We start from the raw sequence: 10,669 nt of genomic DNA on the forward strand, positions 1-10,669 counted from the left end.
AACACCATGTACATATATATATATAAACACGCCCAGTAACATCGATTCCATGCATTTTAATTTGACAATTCTCTACAGAGATGAAACGTGCATGCTTCTTGTGTACCCAATATATAGTAGTGATTTCAAAAGTTAAAAAAAAATGACCTAGGTGCCATCAGCTAGAATCGAAAGCAAAACATTTAGGTGTCCAGTGGTATTCTTTATTATCTAATCCAAGAACACATGGATATAAAAACTTTAGAAATTAAAACGTTTACACATTTAAATTTATATTTATGCATGCATAGAGGATAATCATTCAGCCGACTTATGCCTGCCAAGTCCCAATTTTTCGATTTTTACATCTTAGCAGCTTATTTTTTCCGGCAGAAAAAAAAAAAATCGAATTTGTTCCACAGATCTAAATTACTCTATTTATCAAATTGAAAATCTGTAGATCAAAAATTGAGAGAGTAGTTGTGTTAGAGATTGTTCACACACACAAACACACACACACAAACACACACACATTATTTTATGTATCTATATAACACTATATGTATCTATTTTCTGTATTTACTACAACAGTGCTCGAGACATAGTCCATGGCCAGTGGGTCGACTGTGCCCCCCCACACCCCATAACCCGTCATAAGTGGTATCGTTGGAAAGCTTGGGATGTCTAGATTAAGAAAAATATGTTAACATTAAAATATTTGGGATGCCTTGTTAGTTTTGAGCATATAATCTTCCTACTGTCAAAATTGCCTTCGACGCTTGAAAAAGATCAACAAAATGTTGTCCCTTTGCCCTAATATCTGTACTCATTTTAACACACACGCACACACACACACACGCACACACACACACACACACACACACATATATATATATATATATATATATATATATATATATATATATATATATATATATATATCGAATGAAAGCTTATTTCATGCCCTTGTATTGGCATATAACCATTTTAGAGTGTCATTTAATTTTAGAGTGTCATTTAATCTTATATTACTAATAAGTGCTGAAAAATATGCTATCCAAAAAAAAATTTTTTAAAGTAAGACATTAATCATCTTCATCTTCATTGTCAGAATCTGAAAAGTAATTTGTATGTTCATTATTTTCATCAGAATCCTCAAATTTCTGAGAATCACTTCAATCTGTATCATCATCCATTAACCTGTCTGTATCATCTCCGGGAAGAATATCTCCTTCAAACCAGACTGGTTCCAGCTTCCCACTATCATTAATCTTCCAACTATAATAATCAGTGGAACTAGGAATTAAGGGTTGGCCAATATTTGCTCGTTTCCAAATGGCGAATGTATAGTTAACATGTTTGTCATGTTGAAGTAAAAGTGATGCAGAAGGAGGTAATTAACTGAAGTCAACATTACGAGACAGGTCAACAACTCCATCAACACCACCAGTCTTTTCCTTGAGCATTGTGTATCGTAGCTCATCGATACTCTTATGGCGTGGCTTGCCATATAAAATACATGTAAATCCCTCAAGACTTGATATTAACTCCTCAGATACAGTCCATTCATTTTCAAGTTTTGCCAGAATTGGTTGGAATGCTGGCATCTTTTGAAGCAGTTTTATTGGCCGAACTTTCCCCAAAACTTTAAAAGCACAATGTATAAAAGCGTGCAGGGCAAGGAGAGCTGAACAAAACTCCTGACCATAGCCTCTTGCTAATTCCGCTATATTTACGAGCCTTTGTTTGTTTCCAGCAAAGTTTTGTCAAAGAGAGAGGCATGGTGAAGAACAATGAAGAAAACTATCAAGACTTCTGATGCATACTGTTCTGTACTCTTTTTTCCTGACCATACAAGCAGTAAAGAATGATGCGAGTATCAGTTTCTTCCTGTGTGTAATAGAGTTCATTTAGTTCAGTTTTCTGCATTGTCAAATCATCTTCTGTTTGCAGTAGATGAGCATGGCCTTCGATAACACTAACAACTTTTCTAGTTCCAAGCTTTGGTGCAAATTCATCATGGCTCCACACATCATGCCTACTCTTTATAAACTTGGATTTATTGTCATCATTCATGAGTAAATATTCTCTCGTTACTTGGCTTCTTCGTTAACTGCCCTTTGATTATCAGTTTCTCACTTCTTCCACATCTTTGTCGTTGCATAGCTTTCACTGAATTAGGTTGGTACATGTCCGTACTGAAAACGATATCAGATGATTTGGGAAGAATATCATATATCCTGTGGGATATGTTCTTGAAGCTGTTAGGTATTTCATGCATTGTATGGAAAACGACATTGCAATCCTGAATAATCAAATTTGTTTCATGTGCAGGAAGTGATGCATCATTTATGTCTTTGAGCAAAAAAATGAAACCTTTAGCTTTATCGGTTTAAGCTAAAAGGCCATTTGCTGTTCCAATACTAAATGGAACTGGAGTCAGTGAGTAGTTCATTAGGTTCTCCAGATCGATTGCTCCATTTGGTTCTGTCTTTACCAATGCTACTGTGTTCTTTATATGAGATGACTTTATTTTGGACTGTTCGGATTTTGACCGATTATTAATCGCGTCGAGCGTTTTGAGCTTCATTTTTATCACAGGCTTAAAGAAGTGGTCTTTCACTACAAGTCTTTCTGAAATGAACTTCTGCTTTGCCTATAATCCAATCGATATCAGGAGGAGCTGGGGTTCCTGATGATATGCAACACAGCTTTGCTTGATCCGCCATGTCAAAGGGATTGAAGAAATTTTCGATTGCATTTATGGTTTTATATTTAATTACATTAATATTTAATTTACATTTAATTTTAGTCGTTTACATTTTTGAATTTCAATTTTATGTTTCCTTCCTCCTCGTGATTACTGTTTTTAAAATAATAATAAATAAATAAAAATATTTATTTATATTCAAATAAAATATGGGCGATTTTCTCAGTCAAACGATCTTCGAGGCAAAGACACTACTTGACCGTATTAATCGTTAAAAAATCAACAAGAAATATATATATATATATATATATATATATATATATTGTATTTTGTGTACAGAAAGTTGTTAGATGAGACAAGTCATTGGTACCGTCGATTTCAAGCCCAATAATTAGGACTGTTTTAGATATCCATATCAAGCTCTTTTCAGCCAATACTCATCTCAGTTTTCGCTTTTCCCTCCATCTCTCCCTCCCCTCTCTCTCTCTCTCTCTCTCTCTCTCTCTCTCTCTCTATATATATATATATATATATATATATATATATATATAATGTCTCTGTGTGTGCGTGCGTGCGTGTGTGTATGTGTGCGTGCGTGCCTGTGTGTGTGTGTGTGTGTGTGTGTGTGTGTGTGTGTGTGTGTGTGTGTGTGTGTGTGTAGAGATGAGTATTGGCTGAAAAGAGCTTGATATGGATATCTAAAACGGTTATAATTATCGGGCTTGAAACTGACGGTACCAATGACTTGTCTCATATAACAACTTTTTGTACACAAAATATAAATACGCTCTTATTTTTCGAATTTTCCTTTTAATTGAGCACTCTGCTGGATTTCTTTTTCAAAAAAGCTAATCATATATACAGGGTGTCCACAAAATCTAGCTACATAATGTAGCCGGACTTTGTGGGCACCCTGTATATATATATATATATATATATATATATATATATATATATATATATATATATATAAATATACACACACACGTGGTATTTTGTTATTTTTATGTCTCAGCTTTGTTTAACGCAGCATCGTTGGGGGGGGGCCGGGGGCACTAACTTTTACTAAAGTATATACTAAAGCCTCACTCCTACTTAAGAGATTGGATTGCGTTTTTTTTTTTTCCGTTTTTAAACGGTTTCCTTAAACAATCAGCGATCTTTTAAAAATGTCAGAAATTTTATTTTATTCCTTTTTCTTTTTGTCTGTATGAGTTTGCTGTCACACACACACACACACACACACGCACACACACACGCACATATATACAGAGAGAGAGAGAGAGAGAGAGAGAGAGAGAGAGAGAGAGAGAGAGAGAGAGAGAGAGAGAGGGAAAAACGAAAACTGATGGTACGTTGAAGATTCCTTTTACATTGCCTCCATAAAAATAAAAGACGATCAAATCGATGTGATGTTTTTCCTATAAGCAATGTTATGCATGTATGTGTGAATGTGTGTGTGTGGGAAGTGCGTCAAGTAAAGGAAACGGGTGCGCGTTTGTCTAACGCCTCCACTTCCCAAGAAAAGACCTGTAGACAATTACGGCTCGGCTGCGTTCAAATCGGAATAGACGCTTTCCATTATTTGACAACTTGGTAGCGATAATGTCTAGACAAAATGGCGCACACGCACACACACACACACACACACACACACACACACACACACACACACACACACACACACACACACACACACACACACACACACACGTTGGCTGCCGACAGGATTATAATAGTCGTCCGAGATCAGAAAGACTATAATGGTTGCCTAAGATCAGAGAGGATTATAATGGCTGCCAAAATCAACGCTTGATAACCAATGCTTTTAAGAATATGAGTGGTCTCAGCAATGACAACAAATGCAGACTCTGTCACACAGAAATAGAGAATGTAAATTACCTGGCATGCAGCTTTAAGGTTCTGCTGGGGCACGGCTACTGTATAATGCGACACAATGGACTGTGTAAGTATCTTTACTGTATCTGTAAAGAGTAGAACATCGAATACAGCAGCAAGTCCTCAGAAAATATACCAGAAAGAACAATTTGAAATAAGTCATACACATCCACAATAACTATGCAATTTCTACAGCTATGTACCTTGAAAACGGGGCTATTAAACCTAAAATAGTGATATGGGACAAGAAGAAGATGGAAGCAACTTTAGTAAAGTTAGTGCCCCCCAACGATGCTGCGTTAAACAAAGCTGAGACATAAAAAATAACAAAATACCAAGGTTTTATGCTTGACACGAAAAAAACTAGAATCTTAGGAAGATCTCTATCATTCTAGTAATTATAGGAGCAACTGGACTTATAAAATTCTTTTTAAAAACTACCAGGCAAATATACCCGGTAAACCAAGTGCAAGAGAAATTCAAACAATTGCACGTGGACCAGCGCCGAGTCTTGCTGCCACACTCAAGGCCTGCTAGCGACCACCTGGTTGCACCAAGGAATCACACTCTTCAGCACATCCAGGTACAATTTGGTGTTGACTTTCAAGCTGATTTTGAGATGTGAGGTGGCATGATGTGATCCTCACTTGAAACCACACCAAAACCATAGTCGTGGCTGGAAACTTTGTTTTCATTACCCTGGGCACATTCCAGTTATTCATAGTAATCCAGCAATGCATTTTGAGGGTGCTGGCAATGGTCCTGTTGTCATAACTTGGATCGGTAGAGAGCACGAGTTGTACAGCGGCGCATCCAAGTCTCACTCATTGAATATTGAGTCACACATGATAGAAGGTCCCTATCGCTCTTGGAATTTGTACACAACACCAAACGTAACTTCCTGGCAAACATAATTTCAGCTGGGGATAATTTAGCATTTGGATTTGGATTTGGTGTTATCCTATATATTGCTAAGAATTTTTGAATGCTTTTTTCTACTGTGTCGATGTTATTATTCTTTTTTAAAGCTCGTTTAAAAGTATCGACAAATCTTTCCGCTTGTCCGTTTGATCGAGGGTTAAAAGTTGGTGTTGTAATGTGTTCAATCACCAGTGCCTCACAGTAGTGCTTGAATTCTTGACCTGTGAACATAGTGCCATTATCACTAACAATTGTTTTCGGAACTCCGAACCGACTAAATACCTCGTCCAGCGCTTTTATTGTGTTTGCTGCTGTAGGGTGTTTGTATTTAAAAATTTCTGGCCATTTTGATATACTATCTACGATTACTCGGTAATAATATTCCTACAGAGGTCCTGCGTAATCGATATTGATGCGTGTCCAGGGTACATCTGTTTTAGGTCAAGGTTGCATCCGTATGGGGGGAGATTTTGCGGCTAGTTGGCAACCTTTACATAATTTCACCATTTTCTCAATGTCCTGATCCATTCCAGGCTAGTATGTGAATCTTCTCATTAGGGTCTTCATTCTGGAGGTTCCAGGATGTCCCATGTGGAATTCATTTAGGATTTTCTTTTGTAATACTTGCGGTATTACCACTCTGTCTGCGTATATCAGAGTTTCATCACACATAGAAAATAGAAACACTTTTAATCCTTTTCTGTTCTTTTCGTCCTGTCCCACTTGTTTTTTTATCTTGTTAATATATTTATCTGTTTTCGCTGCTTTCTTTATTTCTTCAAGTGTAACAGGAAGTTCCCTAACAGTATTTATTAATATCTCTGTTAGTTCATTTTCTTCTTTTAGTGCTGCTATAACAGTTTCTTCAAAGTCAGTTTTACTGGGGACCAATCTCGACAAACCATCTGCATGTGCAATTTTATTAGATGCTAGGTGTTTAATTTTGAAATCGTAATTGAGCAAAATAATACTCCATCTCTGTAATCTATTTGCCGTATGATTAGGAATCCTCTTTTTCGAACCAAAAATCGATAGCAATGGTTTATGGTCCGTTTCCAAGACGAAAGATCTTCCATGAATGAATCTATGAAACTTTCTCACGGCATACACAATCGCCAAACCCTCTTTTTCGATCTGACTGCACTTTCTTTCAGCTGGTAATAAAACCCTCGAGGCGTGAGAAATTGATTTAGTAGATCCATCTTCCATTCTGTGTAGAAGCACCGCTCCTAAACCATATTCCCTCGCATCTGCCGCTATAATTAGATCCTTTTTCGGATCGTAATGTGCTAACGCTAGATCCGATAACAAACATCTTTTAATTTTTTGGAATGCTTCCTCACATTCTTTTGTCCAGAGCCATTTTTTATTCTTCTTCAATAATTCATTTAATGGTGCTCTTAGTTTGTGCATATTTAGGATATAAAAATTATAGTAGTTTGCGAGAACCAAGAATGACTAACTTCATTACATTGTCTGGTCTAGGCATGTTTCTAATTGCTTCTGTCCTATTTGGGTTAGGTCTTCTACCTTTCCAATCAATTATTTGTCCCAAATATTCAATCTTGTCCATACCAAAATTACATTTTTCGAGAGCTACTTTAAATGTCTTCTATTTTCTCGAATACCTTCCAAATATGGTTTTTATATTCTTCAACATTTTTGCTTCTTATCAAAATGTCGTCTAAATAAGCCATTGCAAAATCCAAGCCTGCTAGCATGGCACCCATAATTTGTTGCAATAAATTTGGTGCTATTTTCAACCCAAACGGCAATCGTTTTAGGGAAAATAATCCTTTATGAGTATTCATTGTTAGGTATTTAGAACAATCTTCGTGAACTTTCTTTCTGACAAGTCAATTTTTGTGGAAATTTTTCCTCCATTTAACTTCATTTCAAAATATTTCCTCAGGGGTAGGGAGTGGATAGTTATGATCCTTTAAGGAATCATTCTGTCCCGTCGAAAAATCTCCACGTACCCTGATTTTTTTTGTTCACATAAACTGTGGGTGATGCTCATTCAGAGTAGTCCACTTTTTTATTACTCCGATTTTTTCGTGTCTATTTAATTCTTTCTCGATTGTTTCTAATGCAGAATACGGAACCTTCCTTTTGGGTTTAAATACCGGTTTCGCTTCATCTTTCACTTCAAATTTCACTTCCGTTTTAGTGCAGAAACCCAAACCTTCAGAAAATACATTTTTAAAATCCTTCTTCAAATCCCCAACAAATCTTCCTGGCAGTTTGGGACTTTCAGATCCTGTCACATTTACTCTTTTGCAAAATGAGTTTATTGGTTTCTCCCATAAATTGAAAAGTATCATCAAATCTATACCAAATAGATTAGAATTTTTTCCAGGTATCACATACATTTTATTTTTTAATTTCTTTTCATTCAGGGTCACATAAATAGCAAAGTATCATCAAATCTATACCGAATAGATTAGAATTTTTTCCAGGTATCACATACATTCATTTTTTAACGTCTTTTCATTCAGGGTCACATTAGTATAAAATTCACCCTTTAATTTTAATCTATTTCCAGAAATTCCTCTGGCAATGTTTTTTGTATTTTGCAGCTTTGGAGAACCAATTTTCTTCCATGTTGTTTCATCAATTAAGGATATGTCACTTCCAATATCCAAAATACAGTTTATTTTCCGGCCATTGATTCTAATTTCAATATATTTCCATATAAAAAACCATACATGGGCTCTTTTTTAGAACCAATGGTCTTTATCTCAGGCTTACAGTATTTCTCCTTTTTGCATACTGTTGACTTGTGTCCTTTACGCCCACACTTACAGTATTTTTTTACATAGTGGTCACGTTACTTTACCCTTTGTATTTTGTCAATATTTTTCTCTTCGATACTAATATTATCCTGTTTTGAATTTAAGTTTCTGGCATTCCTCAGTAACTTTCTGTAAGGTTATTTCTATGTCTTGGTTCATAATGGATAATATCCTAGAACGAATCTCTTTATCCTTCGAGGATGTTAATCCTTGCACAAATATCAAGAATTTAAACATGTTCTCTTTTAGGTCTTTCAACTTAAATAACTCGCATTGGGCATTTACTCTCCCAGCATAGGCGATAAAGTCTTCATCATCTTGTTTCAAAATATTTAAACACCTATAACGAGTATAAAATAAGCTATCCTGTTCCCCGAAAATGTTCGATAAAATTTCTATAGTCTCTTTAAAAGAAATATCTTCGGGTTTCCTTGGGAGTATAAAATTGGTATACTTGGTATTTTCATGGGAACAACGTTTTTGAAATAGTAAAATAATTTTTTTTTCATCCAACCAGGCCTGACATCGTTTGGAAAAAAATATTTTTGTATCTACGATAATATGCTGGAAACGTTAAGCCTTTAGTTGGTTCATATAAAAATTTTGTCAGCGAATTTGCAATTCCTTCCGGAGTGAACCGACAATCCTTTTTTTCTTCTTGTTTCATTAATATTGTTTTTAATATGTCATTTTGTTTTAACTGTTCTTTTTTTGTAAAAATTCCATCTGACTTTGCTGAGCTGCCAGTGCTAATTGTATCGTTTTTGTAAACTCGGCTAATTGTTCTATGTTGAATTTTTTTTTAAACACAGTAATAAAACAAAAGATTAACAGTACCGGCACAAAGCATTAAATAAATTCACTGAATAGTTTTTTTAAACCACAAAAAAACAACATTCTTTTGTAGACAACGTTTTTGTAACACCCACAAAATTGACACTGAAACACAACCTACACGTGTTTTTTTTTCGCCGTATTTTTTTCTTTCTTATGAAACAAGAGAAATTTGAAATGGACACTTTCAAAAATTGTTCCTTTCAATGCTTCGTGAAATTTTTTTTCAGTAGGACCGTAACAAACTGAATTAAAAAATATATATAACTTACATTTTGTGTGTCTTAGCTTTTTTTTCAGTAGTTGAATATATCCGTGCAGTATTTTATTCTCTTCGTTTTCCAATATTAGTTCCGTTGTTGTGAGTTCGAATCCTATCGCCATTTGTTATATCCTTACTTTAAATAAGAATGCAGCCAGAAACACGGGGTTATGGGTGAAAGACAAAGGGGTTTATTTACAAGGGAATACAGGTGACATAAGAGTTACTCGACATCTTGTCTTATTCTCTTCCTGTCTTTTTTCCTTCTCTCTCAGTCACGTGAGAGGGTATAGTTAATTTCATCTATGAAGGGATGTTAGGTTATTCCATTACATCACACATAAAGTACTTTATAAAATTCAGTTGTAACTTTCTTCTACCCAGTTATAGCTAACGAAAAAGAACATGCTACCCCCGTGTATTAGATACACCTGAAGCAGTTCAGAGGTTACACCGACCGAAACATTGTAAAAATAACATTCAAGCAGTGGCGGCTCGTGCCTAAGATTCGTGGGGGTGCTGTTTAAAAAAAAACCCTATTGTTTTAATATTGTGTAAAAATAAAACAACATGAAAAATATACATAATTTATACGTATGCACGCGTATAAAAATACAATAACTTAAAGGAATCCTAAATAGATGTTAATATTTTAAATATTTTACTTATTACATTCATTTGAAAGTAAACTCAAATTTTCTTGTTTTAATTTGTGAAAAAAGATTGATAAATTTCTCCTTAACTTCTGAAAGACTGCTGAAGAACGTTCTTTCAATTGAAAGCACTGCAAATTCATTTAGTCTTTCGCAACCCATGATGTTTCTTAGAAAAGTTTTTATGTTGAAAAACACCGTTCTGCCTCTGATGTAGTCATGAGAATTGTCATGATAATTTTTATGAGTTTTGTGATTTCACTATAAGAACATTGTTTAAATTGTTTTCCAAAATAATTTTCAGGAGATCAATTACTTTGCAATACTCATGGATATCTGACCTACTATAAAATATTTCTAGCTCAGTTTCAAACTTTCCTTCCAATCATGGGATATGCTTCAGTTGTCAAGGATATCTGTTCTGTATGTATTTTTCCTTAAAACTAGCAAAGCTTTTCTTGTAAAACAATTTAGCAAGTATTAAATGTTTAGTTGAAGAATATCTGTCCGTTATATCAACAGATATATAGTCACACAGTTCTTTAGCTTCGCCCTTGAGTGTTTGTGAAGGATTTTCACGGCATTTGATGTTTCTTATCTCTAAAATAGCAGTTTT

This window comes from Euprymna scolopes, chromosome 13, assembly GCF_053919585.1.
Source record: "Euprymna scolopes isolate OS-2025 chromosome 13, ASM5391958v1, whole genome shotgun sequence".
Taxonomy (NCBI): Eukaryota; Metazoa; Mollusca; class Cephalopoda; order Sepiida; family Sepiolidae; genus Euprymna; species Euprymna scolopes.